Consider the following 21,728-nt stretch of genomic DNA (forward strand, 5'->3'; position numbering starts at 1 on the left):
TGGTGTGATTCTTTGCTTCTCCTATTAATGGTCTTAATAATTTACCTTGCAGGGTACGTAAAATATTTTTCACGGCAATGCCTGTGAAACTTAAGAGAAGGAATAGATGCGTCCCAGGAAGCAGAGCGCGGCAAGGCAGCGCGGGAGGAGCTCCTGAACGCCTCCACCACGACTCTGAGTTTCCAGGAGTGGAAAGCACAAAGCCCAGACCCCACACAACATTTAAATCTAGAGGGAAGGGAGGCTGCAGGCAACCCTGAGCACCACGGCTGGCGGCTCCTCCGTCAGCAGCTCCCTGCTGCGGCCGAGGCGTGCCCGAGCTCGGCAAAGCACCCAGGGGCTGCTGGCTCACGGTACCCGCACCGCTTCCATACTTCTGTGCACTACAAATCGAGTTTAACCTAAATGTACGTCAACTTTAAGCGACATCTATCCTTCTAGAACACTTCTTACCTTTGTAAAAGTTTCCTTCAGCAGTTTTGCCTTGCTTGCACAAGTTCCCGAGCGGGCTGCTGTCGGTACATCGTGCTCCCGTGCAGGAGATTACGGTCAAGACCAAATCGAGCTCTTGCTACACATCTAACTGGAACAGCGAGCCTGTAGATGTACTGCTATGGGCTTTTTTTTTTTTTTTTTTATCTAAATCAGTTTAAATAAATAGAATTTGCATCTGGCTGGAGACGGCGTATAGATAACCGGCATTCCTGACACACCAGTTGCACAACCTGCACGCTGATGAGACTCGCTGATGCCTGGTGGTCAAGCTGCCCCAACGCTGCTCTCCTCTACAGCAGCACAACCACCCCACAGCTCTCCTTACCCTTTTTTTTTTTTTTTTTACAGCTAGACAGCCTGCGACAAGAGCAGCAGGCACTGCTGGCACAGCTAGCTAATCTGTTCATGCTGGGCATACTGGTTCCCAGCCAACGTTTTAACAAACTCCCAAAGTGGCTTAAGCCAAGAGAGGACCTCTCAGGTTGTGATGAAGATACCGAGGAACAGCAGTGGCAGGGAAAGCCAAAACAATCTGCTCATATGATTCTCCGAGGCCACGTTTTATCCTGTTCCCATGATGTAACCAGCAACAGGGCAGCTCGTGCGAAAACACAGGGTTGGGAGCATCCTCAGCTCTTGCTGCGGACAGGAAACAAAAGCGGTGCTGATCCCGAGCCTTCTGCAGACACAGAAGCATTAATAATCCTAGAAGCAAAGAGTCAAAAAGGAAAACGAGCAGAAAGCAGCGAAGAAGCAGAGTGAAGAAGCTGCCCAGAGGGGTGCGGGTGGCCTAGGAGCTTGGACACACTCCGACCCCCAGCCCTGAGGAACCAGCACTGGGGATGAGCACGGGTTTTTTTCCAGTACAATCCTACAGGGTGGCTGCAGAGCACACAGCCAGCATCACCTTGCACGAAGCAGCGTCTGCTCCCTTTTTTCCTTCTCCTGGCAAGGGCTGCTCTGCAAGGACACGCGCCTTAGAGCCACCGCGTCGGCTGCGAGCTATTCACCACGGCGCCACCAACTTCTCTCCGACAGACCAAAAGAGCTTAGAAAACCATCCTGCTGGGCCTGCCTCCCTGCTGAGGAGCATCCCCTCGTCCTTGTCCAGGGGAGCAGGAGCAGAGCACGGCCCCTCCGCAGGGATGGAGCCCGGGACACCCCGGAGGGGCGAGCAGCACGCAGCCCCTCACCTGGAAGAAGCGCAGCGAGCAGAAGCATCCTTCCTTTCCCCCCGGCTAGCACTCGTGATGCGAGCTTCTCAAGATGACGGCCATTCTGATTGTCTGATTTCTACTGATTTCTCGAAATAACGGGTCGAGCCACCCGGGCTCTGGCAGCTTCGGGCTCCTCACGCTACGCGCTGTGGTTTCCTGTTTGTTATGTTTTCCAGCCTACTTCCGACACCGACGCGAAAAAAAGTTCCTCTGCACCCCCCCGCCCCAGGCTGAGATTGAACCACGTAAACATCAGGCTGGGCTAACAACTTGGTCTCGCTTTCGGAAGAGGAAAAATTGCCTAAATTCAGAGACTTCATTGCATCCCTTTGTCAATATATGCCTGCTATACATTTTTTTTTAAATAAACGTTCATCACGGAGTGGTTTAAGTGCTCAAAAATAAGCCAAGAGAAAACTCGAAACTCATTTCAATTACACTTTGATAAAAAAAAAAGTCAACCCCTTTCTTCATCCACTGAAAAGCAGTCATTTAGGCTGTCATCTCAGCGAGTGAATTAATTTTCTTAAGAGCAAGCGAGAAAATTAGAACGATTTAAGTCAGCACGGAGCACCCAGCAAGCGCCTGCAGCGTTTCCCCAGGTTGTGCATTGCACCCACCACCCTTCCTTTAGGGGAAAAAGGTCGATCTCATGGTGGAAGCGTCGAGGCAGGACACCTGCACACCCCAGGGGATGCAGGCACCGTCGGCAGGGTTGGGGTGAGACAAGGAGAAGGGTGTTGGAGCATCACAGGCAGAAAACCACTGGCTGCGTGCTGCCGAGCTCCGTTTAGATGTCATCAGGGACACCCCAAAGCCAGATTGCACGAGGCTTTATTCCCCTGGGACTGACCGTGTTGCTGGTAGGCTGAGAAACATCATTTTCAGGTAAGGTTCCAATGCATTAGTCTTATTTTTAAACATCATATCAGCTACCGGAGCCCTGCTTCATGTCATTTTACAAAACCTTATGAAGAAAGGGTGTGAAAATTACGTTTGAGACAATCTTCAGGTTTTCTGCCCTTTTCCTTTCCCAGCTAGTCACCCATTACCTTCTCAGTCCCTAACAAAGTCGGCAGAACGTAGACTTTGACCATCTGCAAACAAAACCCGTTCTGGGCGACTACGCACATGCTCTCACGCCTCCAGCCGCCGCTGGCAATTAATTCTCTCTCGAAAAGTTGGCGCAGCGCTCAGCCCCCGGCTGCCACTGGCATGGAGGGACATCCGAAATCTGCCAGCGGACACAGGCGATCCTGTAGGGAAGACGAGGTGAGGAGCACGGAGCACGTTTTGGGGTGTTGTGGCTCAACACCACTAGCTGTGTGTCCAGATCCCAAGGTGCTCCGTAGCCCTAACCCTACCTCGTCCACCTTTTGGCTTTGGGGACTCTCACCAGTAGGGTTTTTCTGCTGGTAAGGCTATCACAGCCATAGGGCTTTGTCTTTCAAAAGTCCTTGAAATATAAAGAGTCGGATTTTTTTTTTCTTTACTGAAAAAAAATTAGTGAAAGAATATTCTCCTGGAAACACGTGAACCGGGTCATGGGAAAACGAACAGCAACTCAACGTCATTCACGCCATCTGAGAACACGATCTACGATCCCAGTTATAAAAAAAAATGTACCAGGCTTCCTGAGAAGTACAGATCTGTTCATTGTTCGATACGTGGCTATTCTGATTTTTAAACAGGTTCTTGGTCATTTCAAACAAGGCTGCAAGTGGCAGCGCTGCCGCCTTGTGCCAAATAAAGGGCTTCCAAGAGGCTTTCACCCAGAGATCAGGCTAAATGGGAAACAAGAAACCTCCATCCACAGTAGACACAACAACAGCTGAAACTTTCACTGCACTAAGCCCTAAAAATTCAAGTTATGGCTTTAGCATCGCAATGGGAACAGGTAGGAACCGGCCCTGGCATTTCTGTGATTCCCCTGGGAGGGTTTTTCCAGCACTCATCGGCTCGGCCCCGCGCTGGGAGTTTGGAGATGCTTCCCACTCTCAAAGCATCATGGTCACCTTCCCAGCACGGTATCAGATACAAGAAATAAAATAAAATAAATAAGAAATCATTTACATCATTCTTTCAGACGTAATTTGCAAAAAAAATAAGTTGTCAGCGCTTTTGCATAACACATGCACGTCCATTACGTTTGGAGCAGAAATGGCATTGAAACCACTTCAAGTAGGAATTAGTCAATTCCAGAGATCCCGATAGGGCATAATACCCTAAACGAACGTTGCCGAAACATTTCAAGAAAAAACAAAAAACAGATGGACACCACATGCATCTGTTGGAGGCAAACACAACCTTGCCCGGGATAAAATCTTCATAAACAAAAAAATAAAGCCCTGCATATTTTTAGCTTGACTAAGAGGATTAGGCGAGGGCTTTATGAAGACATTTACACCAGCGTTGACAAACGACACGGGAGCAGCAGACCTGCCCACGTAACTACAGCACGCAGCAGCCGTTCCTCCAGGACCTGCAGAAATTCAGGCTTCGTGGGTCAGGTAGTGCTCATGTCCATCCCAAGACGAGGGTGCTGTAAAGCTCTAGTGCCATGATTTTTGGTATTCCCAGCCCTGGACGCGTGGCTTCTTTGCTTCTTCCACACCGAGCAGCACGCGGCCGATGGAGCAGAATCGCCCTGCAATTCTCTTGGGTCTCTGCTCCCTGCACCTCCTAGGCCGCTCGGCCACCAGCTGGTGAGTTTAAGCAGCAAAAAGCGAGGCTGTAGGAGCTAACGGAAAGCAATACCCTATAAATTCCGGAGGTTTAAAAACAAGCTTGCAGTTGGAAGCAAGGCAAAGCGCCGCAGCGCCGCTTGCTCCGCCAACCACGGCTCACACGTTACGTCAGCCACCATCAATATTTCTAAGTCATTAAAGTGTCTTAATGGAAACGCGAATGCCTGCCCCGAGCCCACCGCCACGGCGAGCTGTCCAGCACCCTTGCTCGGGATGCAGGTGGAAGCCCTTCCTCCCCAGCCCTCGTCTTCTTGATAAATTCATGCCCAAGCGCAAAACCAGATTTTCAAAAGATGGTAATTACTGGCAGCGTCTTAATAGCATCATTAGAAACGAGAGCTCCCCATCCATGCCAGGGATCGTGCCAGCATGCCAAGGAAAATTAACAGTGCTTTCCTCTAACAAAACAGGCATTCCTTCTTTAGGTAATGACAGCACGATTCAAGGATTACAGCATTTCTTTTTTCAAAGGATCACTATTAAACATACAGACCTCAACAAGCAGCAGGGATTTTTCTATCTACATATATTCACGTATCCGCTTTTGGGGGAACCATTACAAAAAAAAGCAAGGCAATTCTACTGCTCAGCCGTGACCTGCTCCACGGGGCCAACTTTGGATTTGAAGCTCCAGGATCTGACTAGGAAGGTCCATTTGCGGTTCAAGCATGCATCCGAAAATCTCGGATCTATTTTCAGCTCTGCCATAAACATCCTCTAAGATCTTGAGCAAGTCCGGTTCAACCAAACCAGGAAAAACTCTCTTCCTTTAGAATCCGAGAGTCGTTCTGTGATAAGAGTGAACCGCAGCGCTTACAGCCTGGAAATAGATAACTACTCCCAAATAAACCGATGTACGACACGGTTAGCTCACAGCGTTCGCTTGGGTAGACAGCCTTACTTCTCTTAATTCTTGGGAAACAATCCCAATGGTTGAAGCCATTTCCAATCTAACATCTTCTCATCACTCTTAAATAATTCAGCTTTTAAAGAAAAAAAATATTTTCAGATTTGATGGCTAAAACTTATTCTGGAGTTGGTTTGGACTTTTTTCTTTTTGGTTGGAAAACACAAGGAAAACACAACAAATATCTCTTTAACAGCCCCTGAAAGTCTACAAACTAAAACCCAAAAAACATCAACAGCTGAATTTCCGGAGCTGGCCTTGAACTAGTAGGGCCTTTATTCTACCCAACAGAAATTGCGGTGCTTCCGTATCTCACAAGAGATACTAAAGGTAAATTCAACTGAACTTAGCGACTGCGAAGCTCAAGATACCAGAGCTGCAAGGACTGTAGAAAAAAACAATGGAGCAATTCAGAGAATTTCAAATTCAGTGCAACAGCCTGAGTGTGAGCCCATGCAGCGAGCGAGGACACGAAACAAAAGTGAGCCATTGACCAAGGCTCGTGCCATCCTTCAACTTCCTTCTTCATCCTTCTACGTCCTTCCTTCTACATTCTTCTCCTTCTACATACCTTCCTACTGCTCCGAGTAGGGTAAGTGTCCTGATGCAATAAAACCAATCCACAACTGCACACCGGTGTTTACAACTATGAAAGAGCTGCCTGTGGAGGCAACAGCTCGGGCATTTCGGCACTAGGAAGGCAGGAAGATTATTTAGGCAACGTTTTTTATGGACAGCCTTAAATATTTAGAACTCTGTGCCACGGACATAAATTACTCATCTGGGACAGGCTGTAAGTGCGCGGCTGTTTAATAGATAGCACAAGCTTCCATAAATTAGGCTTGCATGAAAAATAGTTAATAATGCTCAAGTTGACTATTAAAATACTTCCCGGTACTTATGTAGCACATATTAAAGAAGTGGCTAGGTAGTAACTGAACGAACCCCCATGAAAACACAACGATAATGCCAGATTTTACAATTATGTGGATACCATGACGGCCGTATTTGCCCAGCTCGTGGCTGGCGTGACTAAGGGTCTGCTGTGGAACACAGCTCGCCCAAAGCAATTGTCACAACAAAGGTCTAAATATTGAAATATTATTTCCTCAAAACTTCTGCTAAGCCATTGTGGCTGCTTAAGACCCACGGTCCAAAGACTTACCCATGCTAACAGCAAAGTGTAACTAGGACTGAAAAAGGAGAAAAATTTGTTAGAGAAAAAAGGAAGGCGTTCAACCATTTTTCCTGACTTTTTTTACTGCAAATATTCACTAGATTGTTACTCAAATATTTAGCTCAACGCTTCATGCCTATGAAAACTGCTGATTTAATTGCAATCTGAAAGTCCTTAATGACAAGCTTGCTAGCAGCAAGCAAGGCTGCAGTCCCTAAGTCCTTACGTGACATCTCACAAGCACGCCACACCTTGCAACGAGGAGTATTTGAACTTAAAGGCAGCTGAAGACTGAAATTAAGCACAGTTTGGGTATGACAACCCAAGAGGGATCAAGGTAAGTAAAAAGCAGACGGCATATATTAATAAAGATTACGCTTACGTGACTAAAAAAAAGGTGTACTGAGCATCACATTACAATATATTTTAGACTTATTACAAGAAATGACAAATACACTTGAATCACGGCAGTCCCTCCCTAAGTAGCTTATTTGTTTGTTTAGTTCCAGGCACAATGGGAGCTTGGGCTAATTCAGGTTGCCTGTTACTACCTCATTATAAATACTAATTACTGCTATTACTTACTAAACGTTTATTTGGGTTAACCTATAATGCAAGCCAAGATGCCTTTTCAAGTCTATCTCAGAAGCTCAGCAGGAGCAATTGTGATTCCAAAGCGAGCGCGAAGACAGTGTTTTATAGACTTTCTCCTCCTCTCTAACGAGGGCTTGATTTTTAGGGAGAATCCACTCCTTCGGTAGAAGGAAAAAAAGGAGAAGAAATCCCTTCGAGCCCTGGCCCAGAGCAGTACGAGGGCAGCTGATGGTGGTGCGAAGCCCAGCGGCGTTGTTGATGGGAGAAGGGGGAGGCGAGTTCCACTCTTCCCCCTTTGAAAAGCAAGGACTTTGCTTTAGGTTCCACTAGTCGTGTTTTGCAGTTCTGTTCCAAGTGCTTTGCAATCAGCTTATTAATCCTCGATACAGGGAAGTGAGATACTTGTTAGTTTTTGTTAGAAGAAAAATCACGAAGGACGAGAAAATTACTTAATAAGCTGAAAAATCAGGTTTCGAGCCATCTCAGAGCAACGAAACATAAAATGTTCTTTATCAAATTGCAGCATATCCCCCGTCCGAACACCAGCAGTCACCACAGCTAGTTCAAACCCTCCCCTATTGACTTAGCAGATAACGCTTTAATAATCCTTTTATCATTTCATAGCATAAACGACTGAAATAGGTATTAAAATTAGGTCCAACAGCTCTACCCAGCAGTGAGAAGGAGAAAAAAAAAAAAAAAAAACAGATAAATTGTTCTATAGACAGCAATATCTAGTGATTTCGATCCGGCTAGCTGTGTTTCTTTAGCAAATCTGTGCCCGTGCATTAGGCAGGCACATCTCCGAGTGACTCCGAGTCCACGCATACTAATTTTCTCCCACAGGAGAATTCTAATAGGTCACTTCAGAAAAGAAAGATAAGGGCTTTTATTTCTTTTTTTAATGAGGAGGAGGTTCAAAATGGCCAGGTATACAGAACTTGTGATGTATTCAAGGAGCCTGCAGAGATAAGACTATTCATAACATTTTCAGGGACCTTGAACCGAAGACGTGGTAGCCTTACACAGCAAAGTAGGAAATGAGCCTGGAATAAACAAAGCTGGGTTTCAATACTCGGGGAAAAATAAAAGAAAAAAAGCCATTTCTGAAAACACAACAGATTGCAGAAGAGGACAAAGACCATCATCAGTTTTGACAACCTACTGTGAAACAGGAGGGACAGGAAGAGCTGAAGGCTCAGACGAGGAGCCTTTACCATACAAATGTACAGCCTCTGATGCCTTTTTACCTACGTGATCAAACCCTTGCAAAGCATCACAGAGCCTTCCCCTGGCTGTTTTATACTATTTTATTCCATCTCTGCCACATGGTGCTCTCCAGACCCCATCGTACAGAGTTCAAGAACCCAACTGCTGCGTCAGGAGACCGCTCCGGCCATCCCAGGAACTAAGGAACCTTTGCTAAAACATGACAAAAAATTAAAATCCTTGACTTCGGGTATGTCTAAGAGTCAAAACAGCAGACACTTCCATTGCAGCCTGCCAGGGCACGAGCACCCTGCCACCGGTGCAGCAAATTGCAGGGCTCCTCTCAGCCCTCATGTAAAGTCCATCCCCTTTTCACTGCTCAACATGAAAGCAGCAGCTCTTATTCTGCTCTTCATGCTTGTATTCTCCAGCATGACCCTTCCTCGGCCGTGCTCTTTCATTATCTCCTCCTGATGGAGAAACAGAACAGCCTTTTAGAAATTTCCAGCACTTGGAAGACACGGCTCCCACTCATCACACCAGAGAACACTTAATCCTACAGCCTGTTCACGTGTCTGAAGTTCCAGATAGCTCTTTTTCCCTGCTAGGAACACAAGGGCTACTTCCCTTATGCAGAAATCTTTGTGGACATTGAGAAATGCCTTCTATCTACTTAAGTCATCTTCCGAAGGTGGAACTACTTGCTGATTAAACCCAGTTTGCAGCGTATCACAATTCCCCAAATTATTTCACCGGCAAAGGCTGCTGAGAACAATGGCTCTGTGATGAGCCACATGCATCATTTTGTGGGTTAGCTGAGAACTCATTTAGTGCTCTAAATCTCATTATAACTTGCTGATCAGGATGTAAAATACGCGCTTATCTGTGAACTGAAGGCTTTCAAACAGCTCGAACCAAACTCAGCTCCTCTGTCTTCAAGCAGTTGTTGCTTACTCCTCGCGCTCTGGGAGCCCTATCTGAAGAAATCTCGTAGCAAACCAATTAAGATTATATTGCCGTACTAGATTAGGAGACTTAAACCGAAGCCTACACGCAGGTACAAAGGTCAAACACCGGAGCTCCGTACTTCCCCACGGCAAGCTGGACAGGCCTGTGCCGATCTGCGAAATGGGAATACCTTCCTACCCCGCGGAGGCGGTGCTGACACTTTGCAAAAGCCCCCGGCAGACTCCGGACGGCGAGAGGCTTGTTCTCCACAAGCAGGAGCTCTCAAAGCTCCTAAATTTGCAGGAAGACAAGTCCAGGTGCAGCAAGGCACTCGTCCTGCCAGCGCTACGCCACCAGGCACCAGACTGCAGCAACCCCTGGCAGTTTCAGTACCGAGGTTTCCCCGGGCAGCAGGCTAATGGGCGGCACAGGGGGGAGGAAAATGTTTCTAGGCTGGTATTCTTTGGTTTTGGGCTGGGTTTTTCGGGTTGGTTTTAATTTTTAATGGCTGTTCTGTGTATTTCCCCCTCGCACTTTAAACCTCCGCAACAAAACTTCAATCTCGTTTAAGGAGATTCATTTAAAGTGTTTTTACAAACCCCAGAAAGTTTATTTCCAGCCTGCCAGTTGCACGCGAAACACGTGAATTACCGAACACGGGTCTTTTCCAGCATCTGAAGGAAATCCAAGAGGAAAAGCGCGCTTCTTGCTTTTAATACGCCTCCTTAAAACGCTTTCAGGGTTATTTAATACTGTTTTTAAGAAGTCTGTGGCATCTCTGCAATCATATATCCTGTGGCGAGCGCCCAAATGCAGGCACCCAGCCCTCCTCACACGCAGCCCCGCACGCACACCTACGGGTCCGCCAGCCGCACGGCGACGAGCGGGCCTGCTCCACGTTGGGGAACTAACGCTGTCGGGATTTTTTGGAGGCCATTATCAGCAGCGACGGGTTTCTGCTTTTGCCTTCTCCCCAGGCAGATCCTCCCTCCTGCTGCATGACATTTCTCGGCGGCAGGACTTGGCTGAATACCTTCCCACCCACTCCCCACCTGCAGCCCCGAGCTCAGCTCCGGGCCCGGCACCAGGAGGACGTGGAGCTGCTGGAGGAGGCCCAGAGGAGGCCCCGAGGATGAGCAGAGGCTGGAGCCCCTCTGCTCTGGAGCCAGGCTGAGGGAGCTGGGGGTGTTGGGCCTGGGGAGGAGAAGGCTCCGGGGAGACCTCCCAGCGGCCTGCCCGGGCCTGAGGGGCTGCAGGAGGGCTGGGGAGGGACTCTGTGTCAGGGGTAGGGACAGGACAAGGAGGGGGAGGCTTTAAACTCAAAGAGGGGAGCTTTAGATCAGACATGAGGAAGAAATTGTTCAGTATGAGGGCGGTGAGGACCTGGCGCAGGCTGCCCCGAGGAGCTGTGGGTGCCCCCTCCCTGGCAGTGCCCAAGGCCGGGCTGGATGGGGCTGGGGGCAGCCTGGGCCGGTGGGAGGTGTCCCTGCCCACAGCAGGGGGCTGGAATTTGATGATCTTTAAGGTCCCTTCCAACCCAAACCACTCCGGGATTCTGTGATTCCACATCCCAAAACGAGAATCCCGCTGCTGTCCCCACCCCACCCGAGCAGCACGCGCCATTCTCCACAAACGAGGACACGAAGCCTGGCTCCCACCATCTCTCCTTCGGCATCCCCCAGCCCCACGTCCCCGCCACCCATCCCCACCCTCACTCCTCCCAGACACAGACATCAGGACAGGCTCCCCGCAGGTGCCACGACGGGGACAAACGTGCACCGAGGGTCCTGCAAAATCAGGAGTTACCCCCTCCATATCCCCAAAACGCCCCATTTTGAAGCGCTCTGTGTACCAGGAGCGTCTGCACGCCGCAGTTTGGGAACCTCTGCTCTCGAGAACGAAAGCCATCGGATGCCTGTCAGCAGGGCCGCTTGTCAGCAATGCGGAGACTGCTGAAGCCAAGCCTCTTGAGGGCTGCTGGCAAACTCAAGGAAAGTTGCACCCAATTTAATAAATCCACGTACGCAACTGGAGTGGTCGAGCATTCCGGGTGCTTGAGAATAACCTGTCAAGTGCCTTTTACCTTTCAGGAACACCCTGCTGCTTGGGTAAATTATTAAATTTCCATGATTCTGTTTTATTCACCTGAAAAATGGGAGCAAAGACCAGGATTTATTTATTTTTTTGTCTTGCAGGGGCATTACAAAACGTAGCCAGCGCACGTGCGATGCGCAGTTCATATCAAAAATTAACAGCTTGAAGCAGCTTATCATCTAAAAACATTAGAAGAAAATTAAGTAGGTTGCGAAAAACTGAGCACTAAAAATTATAGAGTAACAGATTTATGATCATCTGTGCAACCTTAATCCGTTCCACTTTGTTGGTCCAACCCATACAGTGAATAAGTCAGAGAATCTATGGAAAAATATCATGTGGCTACAAAATTATAATTACAGTTGCATCTGTTTTTCCTAACTTTAGAAATGTTCAGCTTTACTAACTAGATAGGTTTTTTATTTAAACTTCCCAGGTTTTGGTTCTAGTCTGCAATAACAAATTTGGTTTGTTTTTTTATATGCCATATTTAAACATACTTCATCCACAGAAGTACCAGGAAACTCTATTAAATTATCACATTGTCACATAGAAAGAGACTTAATTAATACAATTTAGGTAGTTTATTTTTTTCATTTTCACTGAATATGAAAAATAAACCAGATTAAGTTACACTTACCATGTAGTTATTTTCCATACAGCAAGTTTTGTATATACAATACTGTTTCCGTTTCCAACTACAATAAAAGTGTAAAATCAGGCCAAATGCTATTTTCAATGACATTTTTGAATTCGTTAAAGCATTTTCTTCTATTTATTTTGGGCCTTCAAAGGGATTATCGCCACTGCATCTTCGAAAAAACAGAACTTCATGCCAACATCGTCGAGTCTGGGCAAACTGCTCTAAAGGTTAAGGATGTGACTATTAATCTAGCTGTCAGAGGTGCTGGGTTAGCACAGCTTCCACTGCTTTCGGTGTGCAACATGCCCCGAACACAATCTGATTACACCAAAATATGAATCTACGAATGCAATTTCACACACCCAGAGAAAATTCACATACAAGTATTTTTACTAAGAAGAGTTAAGAGTAACCTCTGTTGAAAAATAATCGTGTGGACGCTAGGATATAGACGGGAGAGCACCAAGAAAGCCTGCAGACAGGACAAACACAAAGCATATTCTAGAATGCTGAGTTTTTACAGCCTTAATTTAAAAGAAAGCAAGAGTTGCGTGCTGCCGAGGCAGAGCTAGTTCAGGTCCTTGTTCCTACCCCAGGAGTCACAGAGGCGTACCTACCGCGGTGCTTCACCCGACCCTTCGCCAGCAGCTCTCCCTTGTCCCATGAACCAGCACCCTTAAAATGACATTTGGAGACACGAACGGAGATATTTTGTACATCGAATCCACTCCAGGAAATTCTGACTACCGACAATTAGGCTTCACACTGATTACATCTCAATAAACATTGGGACTTTGCGCTCAGCTTCGCCTAAGTTGAGATATAAGCACCTCGTAAACGCTCAAGTTTCACGCTTAACAGTATCGTGCACGCAGCACTTCACTATTAAATTTGAACTTAGGAGTCGTACAAGAATGCAGCATGGCTCCTCCTATAAATGTTTCTACTGTAAATGTTTCCAGAGCGTCCAGTTATCACGCCTGAAATCCTAACGCAGCATCTCCCATCATTAAAAACTACTTGTCTGGTATCCGCCTCTCCGCCGAGCGCAACGGGAGCATGGAAGAAAGTCTGGGGAACTCATCCTGCTCCAAGTCTGCCTGGAAATCTCCGCTCATAAAAGAGAAACAAGCAGCCAGCTGTTTACAGAATTAGCCACAAGGCCCAGGGCTCTCCTTGTCAGCAACCACGTTCAAGAAACACAAGAAAGACAGAGGGGTGAAGCTCACGCACCCAGCCTGCAACAGGTTTAACTCTGGCTTGTTTATTTCCAGGCACAATTTTTCCAGTATGATTTAAAATAACTGGTCACAAGCATGTGTCAAAATCCTTTGCAGGTTAGTCAGACTTTTTTAAACAAGAACTTCAAAGACGGAGGCTTGAATAGCACTTCCAGTAAAAAGCTCATCTCTCAACTTCTTCGAGACCTTTGAAGTGTGTTGATAAAACTGGATGTAAAGTCTCAGATTAAGAGCAAAACACAGGCTCTGGGGGAGAGAAGAGAGGGCGGATCGGTTAGAAGTATGCTGTTTACAAGAAATAAGAAGAAAGAGAAGTTAAGGAGTCCAAGCTGTGAGATTTCTTGTGCACTTTACACATGAATTTAATTGATTTAATGGTCTGAAAAGTTCAGGGCTTTCCTCTCCTATTTTTTTTTTTCAATCCAGGAGTTATACAACGTTAACAGAAAAGGGGAGAAAGGAGAGAAAAATATTTTCAGTTTTCATTTTTAAGCCCTCAGTGCACAGTTCCACTGAAAAATTATAATACCAACTTTATCTTTTATTTATTATTGAAACTTCAAACACTATTCTGAGATCCCTGGACAGGGAACGGATCGCTGTGCTGGGGGTTGGATGCTCTCCCCCCTCCTGAGGCCCGTATTTCCCAAAGCCAGTGCACGCCGTGCACAGGAGAAAACCCTCATATTAGGTGTGTAACGTTGTCAGCACCTAACCGTTTGGAGGCTGTGTGATACCTTTCAAAAATCAGGGCAGAGTTGTGATTCTAAACACATCCCTCTGTTCATAATCAAGACCTGAGCTTCACGTATGTAGGAAAGCTGCTGATCTGTTTGATTTTGAAACAGTTCCTCGTCCCTATTTTCAGCCTAGGAATACAAGAACCAAGCCTTCTTGCCTTGCCTGCCACATCGCTTTATTTTTCGAGTCGTTGCATTCTGCAAACCCCAAGGAAAGAGACCCTTGGAGTTTCAGATGTCAAATTAAAAAAGGAAAACAAAAACCGAATCCAAAGAAACCCAGTGCTCAGCTCGTTTCATGGCATATTCCATGACATATCATTCAAAATAAACACGGAATACACATAAATAGCTCAAAAATAGACATTTTAATGATTTGCGTTTCAAAATAGCTAGCTGCAGGATCAGCCTCGGCTGGGACATTTCTGACACTTGTTTAAAGCAGGACCTGGTGCTTCAGGATCCTTTTTTCCTCTGCAGAAGAGTGCCGACACACCCCAGAACCACTCCACTCATCTGTAGAAGCTGTAAGCTGACAATTTATGGATTCTTTAGAGCAAAATATGGGTGCTGGACAGTCCGCTAACCAAGGCAAGCCAGCAAACTGTTGACTTCCATGTTGCCTGCGCTGTTTTCATTTCCTACATCACCTTCCCGCCACTCCAACTTGCATCTAAGACAAGGCAAACCTCTGCATGGACACGCCGGTTTAAAATTGACCACCAGGATAGCCTGCCTCAGCTTACAGAACAAACTAAACCAGGTTTAAAGAGGTTTAGGAGCATCTACCCGCAGATTTACCCACGCTGGTTTACAGACCTACCTAGTTTAGGCAAGGCGACCTTGTCGGAGCAGCACAGCCATTCCAAGCACATCCAAGGTCCGTTCCCAAAACCACGTCCTGACTTTTTCCACGCTCCCCCAAGGGCACCGAAGGGAAACGTCCCACTGCTCCTGGTGCCGAGATATTGCTTCCCAGGCAACCGGGTCAACTGCACGACAGCCTACCCGTCTTTCGGGGGAAAGAGGAGGAAAAGCATCGCAGGATGAGCGGCGCAGAAGCTATGGAGCCTGCGTTCTCCCCGCAGAGCGCGTTGGCTCTAGCCCAAAGCCAAGCGAAGCCTAGTTTCTAACCTACATTCCCAGTCAGGTAAATTAGTTCAGGCTTACAGAACCTCCAAACCAGTTCAGCAGATTTTTCCTTTCGTAAATGACAGGGGCGCAGGCAAACCGCGCGGTGCTGACACATCCTTGATGCTCAGGCCGGGGCTCTGAAGCCTCCGAGCGCTTTAGGTTCCGTCCCACACCGAAGCCGCAGCCTTTCGAACGGTCACCGTCACGCGGGGACGCTGCTGCCGTGGTACAAACCCCTCCTGAGCCGGCCCGACCCTCACGCGCCGGGCTCTGGGTGCAGAATGTGACGGCGCTTACGAGCGAGCCTGAACTTTTAATATTGCGGCTGCAGGAAAACGAACTACTCCGGGTCCTGCTGCATCAGGGGGAGAGGTTGAAGCCTCCCCGACACTCGCTGCTACACCTCTGACCTGTCAGCAGAGCCGCTCGTGCGAATCCTCCCCGGCCCAAGGAGCCGGATGGGCTCAAACGGTGCCAGGGGCTCGCACAGCAGCCTCCTGCCCCTTCTTCTGCACCGTCCCTTGCGGATCCACGACAAGCACCGGTGTTTGCCTCCCAGCGGGCCACAAAGAGCTCTTGTGCTGCAACATTACTTAAAATGAAACCAAAACACTCGGTATTTAGGCTGCTGGGACCACCGTCCTGCTGCCCAGCACCATCCAGTTGCTCCCCCATCACGGCTCTGCTCCTCCACCTCTTGCCTTTGGTTCAGACTTAAAAGTTTTTTGGAAGTGGCGCCCACTTTTTCTTTATTTTTTTTTACATCGATCCCCACTGCAAACCCGGGCCAGGATTCCCAGGTGCTGCAGCAATACAAACAACATATAACCATATAACCACCAATAAAAATCACTTGTTTGCATCTGCCAACAATTAAAGCCTGTATATACAGGAGGGGTGGCCACATGCTACTGGATATTACACGCTGCCTCGGCCCTTCAGGAATACCTCGTTAAAATATTTACCTGCAACTCCGAGACATTCCTGCCCCAAAACCCTGTCTTTAAAGGAAGAATCTAACTTTAAAAACCATTTTTTCCATTCCTCCTCTTTGATCGACGAGATAAGAACCATGCTTCAAAGAAAACACAGTCAACCAAGCGAAACAAGAATAACTTGTAGTATAAATAGTTTCCTTATACAAAATATACTGTTTTTCGACTGGCAAACTATTTATGCAGGAGCCGGGATATTTTTAGCAGTAGCGCTCGCACCTTCGTTTCTGACAACCCCTGCGAAGTCTCATGCAAATTACCCCCCTCCGATTAGCAAGCGGCGAGGTGCTGATCTCCAGCAGCTCTGTTTGCTGCAAATATGCTCATATAGCGCAGCTGAGCAGTCCTGAAGGCTCCACGTATTTGTCAGCAGCCCACCCAATAACCGTGGCGAGAGACCACAGGGAAGTCAACAGAGGGCACATGCTCCCCGACGCAGGCTTTTACAACGTGAGAATGACACTGACACTACTCCAATAAATCTAGAGTGGAACTGGATGACTAATTACGTGAATTAGTCATGCAATTGTGAGCATGTGTCTTAGCATTATCGGAGGGCACGGCTCAGGGAAAAACACGAGCACGAAAATCAAAGTCAGCCACTTGTGAGCAAGAAGCAAAGGCCTCCCGCCTCCCCGGCGCTCAGCCCCCCTGCTCCCTTCCCAGGGAGCCTATTTGTTTTGGAAGCGGGGATTTGCGCTGCCATATTGTTTGGCAACACGTTTCAAACACCAGATACCCATCTTGAGCAAATAAGTCGAGATTTAACATTTCATCATGCCCATCGGCTGCGAGCCAGGTACGGTGCTGCCACAGCTACTACTGTTTATTATCTACCGCCGAGAGCTGTTTGTCCCCTTAAGTGGCAACTTGAACTTTAATCATTTTCACCAAACAGTGCTCCGGAGTGGGAACGCTTCACCACTTACCCGGCTCCCCAGGAAATTCGTAGCTTTACCCCCAGCTTTTCCTGGGTTTACAACGTTTCTCACCCTGCTGCTGGGCCAGAGGCCTGGGTTCATCGCTCTACGTGCATCGCCTACCGCAGACAGCTCCGCATCCGACGTTTTTAAAACTTTCCCTTACCTAAAAGCAAGCTGACGTTTAGAGCACAGGGGTGTTCGCTGAAATTACATACAGGCAGAAGAACACAGCCTCCGAACTGCAATGGGACGGCGTGCCCCTAGAAGAGGGGATAAAGCACCAATTTTCTTCACATACCTCTAGCGTCTTGCACCCAGGTATACCACCCTTCCATTCATATATATAAATATACACACACACGCATGCAAATGTTGCACGCACACGCATATATATGTATATCCTGCCAGCCCACACAAACCAGGTCTTTTTTTCAGATTAAACCAGCAACACAAAGAATACGAGCCCTGAGACAGGCTAAGGAACGTGCAAGCACCACCCACACGAGTCCGAATTTCCAGTTACAATATACTTTGCTGTGTCACTCTTTTTTTGGCTATGCCCTATTTGGGTAGTGAAAATTGGGTATCTACCGTACGCCGATCGAGCTCCCGGGGGACCGAAAGGGCGGCCCGCAGGGAGCTCCCCCCCCACACCTTCCCGCCCCCCCCAAAAAACGGGATCTTTGGGGGCGCAAACCCGGGAGAGCATCGCAGAGCGAACGCGGCCGTGACCCACTTCGCAGCCGCTGAAAGGTCAAAGCGCACCTAGGAAACTGGAGGATTTCAGCGCCTCCGCCAGCCTCCGTCGGAAGGAAACGGCTTTTCCGCCACGGATTTTCTGCCGCGAAATGTCATCTTCCCCCGGCGAGACCCCCGAACCCGGCCGGGGGCAACCCCGGCTGCCTCCCGCAGATATTCGGGACCGCTCGCAACCCGCTGCCGGCCTCTGCGGGAGGCACGGAGGCGGCCGAGGGAGGTTTGGGCCGCGGCGGGTGCCGGCAGCGGGCGATGGGCACCCCAAGTCGCTGCGCCCCCTTCGCACCCTCCCCGGGGCGAGCCGGCTGTTTCCCCCCCAAAACCGAGCGCGCAGCACTTGACCCGTTTCCCACTGAAATCACACCAAAAGCCCCCCCGCTACCTCCTCGCTACCTCCTCGCCACCTCCAGCCTCCCCCGACCCCCCAAACCTCACCGGCGCCCAACTCCCTCGCCCGAAAAACCTCCGGGAGGGGAAGGAGGCCCGGGGGGGGGGGGGCAGCCTTGGTGGGGGGGGGGTGCAGGAGGCGATTGGGGCTGGGGGGGTTGGTTTGAGGAAGATGCGCCGGGCGAACAAAGAGCTGTCACCGCCAGCAGCGCCGCCGAGCCCCGCGGCCTCCCCGAGGGGGGGTCCGAGCCACCCCCCCCCCCCCGGAGGCCGGCGCCCTCCTTTTCCCTTCAGCCATCTTTCCCCGGGACGTGGAGGATCGGGGGAGGAGGTCGGTGGAGGGGAGGAGGTCGGGGGGGGGGTGGGTGTGGGGAGGGGGGGTAGGGGTGTGGGGAGGGGGGGGGGGCACGAGCGCTGCAAACTGCTTTTCCACTTTATTTGAATCAACTTTCAAAAATTAAGAATTATTTAAAAAAAAAAAAAAAAAGAGAAAGGGAGGGGGGGTGTGTTTGGAGGGGGGGGGGGAGGCTCGCGGCCTCACAGCCCCCCCCCACCCCACCCCCCCGTGGATATCGGGGGGCCCCCCCCAGCCGCCATAGCAGCCCCGGGTGGGGGGGGGGGGGGGGGGCAGGGGGAGGCCGTGCCTCCACCGTCGCCGTCCTCCCCCCTTCTTTCACCCCCCCCATCCCGGCCATGACAGCTGTACCTCCCCGGAGGCCGGGGGGCTGCGGAGGGGCCGTCCCCCCCCCCCCCAACCGACACACCCCCGCCTGCGCGGCGGGGCAGCGGCGTGCCCCGGCCTCCGTCCCTCCCTCCCGGCCTCCCTCCTCCGGCCTCCCTCCCCGCCTTCCCCTCCGCCGCCGCCGCCGCTCACCTGCCGCCGCTGCCCGGGTGACAGCAGCCTCCGGCCTCTCTCTTCCCTTCCCCACCACCACCACCACCACCACCCCCGCCGGTCGCTCAAGGCGACAGCGACTCCCCCGGCCGAGAGACGGCGGGGGCGGCCCCGGGGGGGGGGGGGGAGGCTGTGGCTCGGCTGGCGGAGGCTGGGAGCTGTGAGGACGAGGAGGAGGAAGGAGGAGGAATGGAGGGAGGGAGGGAGGCTGAGGCTGCTGCTGCTGCTGCTGCTGGGGGCCCCGGTTCCCCCGCTGCGGGGCTCCCGGGCACCCGGGGCCCCTTGCCTCGGCGGCGCGCTGGAGGCTGCGGGGCTCCGCTCGCTCGCCCTCCCGGCGGGACGGGGCGGAGCCGGGCACGGAGGACGAGGGGGGCGGTGTCGGTGGAAGCCGCCTCCTCCTCTCCTCCTCTCCTCCTCTCCTCCTCCTCCTCCTCCTCTCCTCCTCCTCCCTCTCCTCCCTCAGCCGCCATCTTCCCTCCCCCTCCCCGCCGCCCCCCGCCCCATGGCGGCGCGGCGAGGCCCGGAGGCCGGGCTGCGAGGCGGCGGTGGCCGGGGGGTGGTGGGGGGAGGCCGCCTCCAGGAGGCTCCTCTCCGCTGTGGGAAGGGGGGAAAGGGGGAGGCAGGCGCCATCTTAGCAGCCTAGGGGGCGGCCGGGGCCTGCCCGCAGCGGGTGGGGGGCTCCGAGGGAGGCGCAGAGGCCGGCAGCCCTCTGGCTGTGTCACCCATGTCGCTGTGGGGCTGGGTGCAGCTCTGTGTGTGGCTCCGGTGCCTCGCTGCCTCCGTCTGCTCCACCACTATAAACCATCCTCCGGTACATATTCACTGGCGTGAGGCTCAACCGCCTCGGTCTCCGCGTGCCCACCCAGCACGGCCTCGGCCTCCATTAGCACCACGGCCTCGCGAAGGCTCGCGGTTCCCTCCTGCTCGCCAGCGCCGTGGCGGAGCGGAGGCATTTTGTGCCACAAGTCACCTGTCGGGTTGGGTTTCCCACTCGCCTCCCCTGCGGAGGCTTCAAGGAAGAGCTAAAGGAAGGCCGCCCTACGTCTTGCGTTAGCGTTGCTCTCCTCCGAGGCAGCCAAAGCTCCGAAATACGTCTTATTTTCAGTTGGCACTGAAACAAAAAAGTTCACTGAGGGGTACGGAGTGACAGGCAGCCCCGCGCAGGCCTCCCCGCGCTGGGTCTCGTCGGCAGCATTTTCTGCTATTTCCACGTAAAAGTGCTGCAAGTGGAAGAGCCGCAATTGCTCTATCAACTGTTTTATCGCATCCAGGCTGTGTGGTGTTACATTATTCATCGTCTCTGTGGAGCTGTGAAATCCCCGAACACCTTACGTGTCACGAGGCAAAACAACTCGATGGGTTGAATGGTTAAAATAAACCAGAGCTTCAGGTGGCTCATTTTCCTCTGTGGGGGCTCTTTATTCCCCAGGGGCTTGAGAGTGCATTTGTTACAACAAAACAAATTGGCCTTGAAAGGCCCAGTCAAACGCACAAGATCGCAAATCCACCCGGCGTAGTCACCCCCATCGACGTCTGATCCGGATTTCGGCTTCTTTTTGGGGGGACCCGCATGGTTACCTCGGAGGTTTTCTGCTTCCCAAGGGGAAAACCCCTGTGCAGGCGTGCATTTCATAACTGCCTCATTATCTCTTGAACAGGATGGGCAGGCTGAGCCTGAATTAACTCTTTGGAAGGTAAAGGGCCGGGGGACATTGATCGTGTTTGTTGTTTTCCCTCATTTGGGCATCAAGAGGACTTTTTATGGGCTAATTCATACCAGCACGATTATCTGCAGGTATATTTGTATCTAAAAGGCTGTGTATTTCGTCCACCTTAAGCTAGGCAAGTAATTAATGATTTTTTTTAAAGGATTTCGGGCCTGTATGTGTAAATGAAAGCATTGAAATAAGTGGGAAAAGAGTGAAGGAAAATGCTAAGAAAAGTAGCGACCCGTGATCGTGCACCCAGAACAAATTCCCCGCTGCAGAACCCACGCTGCCTGCGAGGTTACGGAGGAATACTCCTGATTCCCCTTTAATTGCATACTTCACAGGGGCTGAGGCAACACTAGCTGCCGCTGCATGCTGCTGCATGACCCTTTGTTGCAACACATCTAGGTGGAAGTGCTACCAGATTCCTCCTGGTCCTGCTCCCTTCGTGACAGCAGCAGGGGCAGGAAGCTGTGTAAAAGTCCCTGGCTTTTCCTGAATTGCCAGCTCTCCACTGCCTCTGCAGGCTGTGCCCACTTCGCTTTTACTCAGGCAGAAAACGCTCAGCCTTCCCGACTAATACCAAGTCGCAGAGCTCGATGTTAGAATATTCCCCTCCATTAATTCCTCAGGAGGAAGGAATATATGAGCTGATCTCAGGCAGTCGGGGCGTTTTTAAGTTTTCAGTGATATTAACACTGAGAAGGATAAAGCCATTTTTATTACTTTAATCTGCAAGTTAATTTTTAAATGGAATGCGGGTATAAACAATGCCATTTTTAAGTACATTACAGCGCTGTCAGGCTGTGACAATTTAAATGAATGAGACTTCAAAACGCATTATGGAAGGGATTAAATGTCTCATTGAAATACACATGGCAAAAATGAAATCCATCAGTAGAATGAAATTACATTAA

General features: G+C 50.2%; 2 protein-coding genes across 5 annotated transcripts in view; one reads left to right on the plus strand and one right to left on the minus strand.

Moving 5' to 3' along the window:
* Positions 1-19,521, minus strand: part of NCOA1 (nuclear receptor coactivator 1) — a 166,414-nt gene extending 146,893 nt beyond the window's left edge. For all 4 annotated transcript variants that reach the window (XM_083831157.1, XM_083831154.1, XM_083831159.1 and 1 more), the window contains exon 1: positions 19,082-19,521. The gene's annotated coding sequence lies outside the window, so the exon portion shown is untranslated. The remainder of the gene's footprint in view (positions 1-19,081) is intronic.
* The window catches only part of ZNF395 (zinc finger protein 395), a 251,888-nt gene that overhangs the window by 178,216 nt on the left and 51,944 nt on the right, over positions 1-21,728 (plus strand). The window lies entirely within an intron of this gene.

Source organism: Anser anser (genome assembly GCF_964211835.1).
Source record: "Anser anser genome assembly, chromosome: 3".
In the NCBI taxonomy this organism is placed as follows: Eukaryota; Metazoa; Chordata; class Aves; order Anseriformes; family Anatidae; genus Anser; species Anser anser.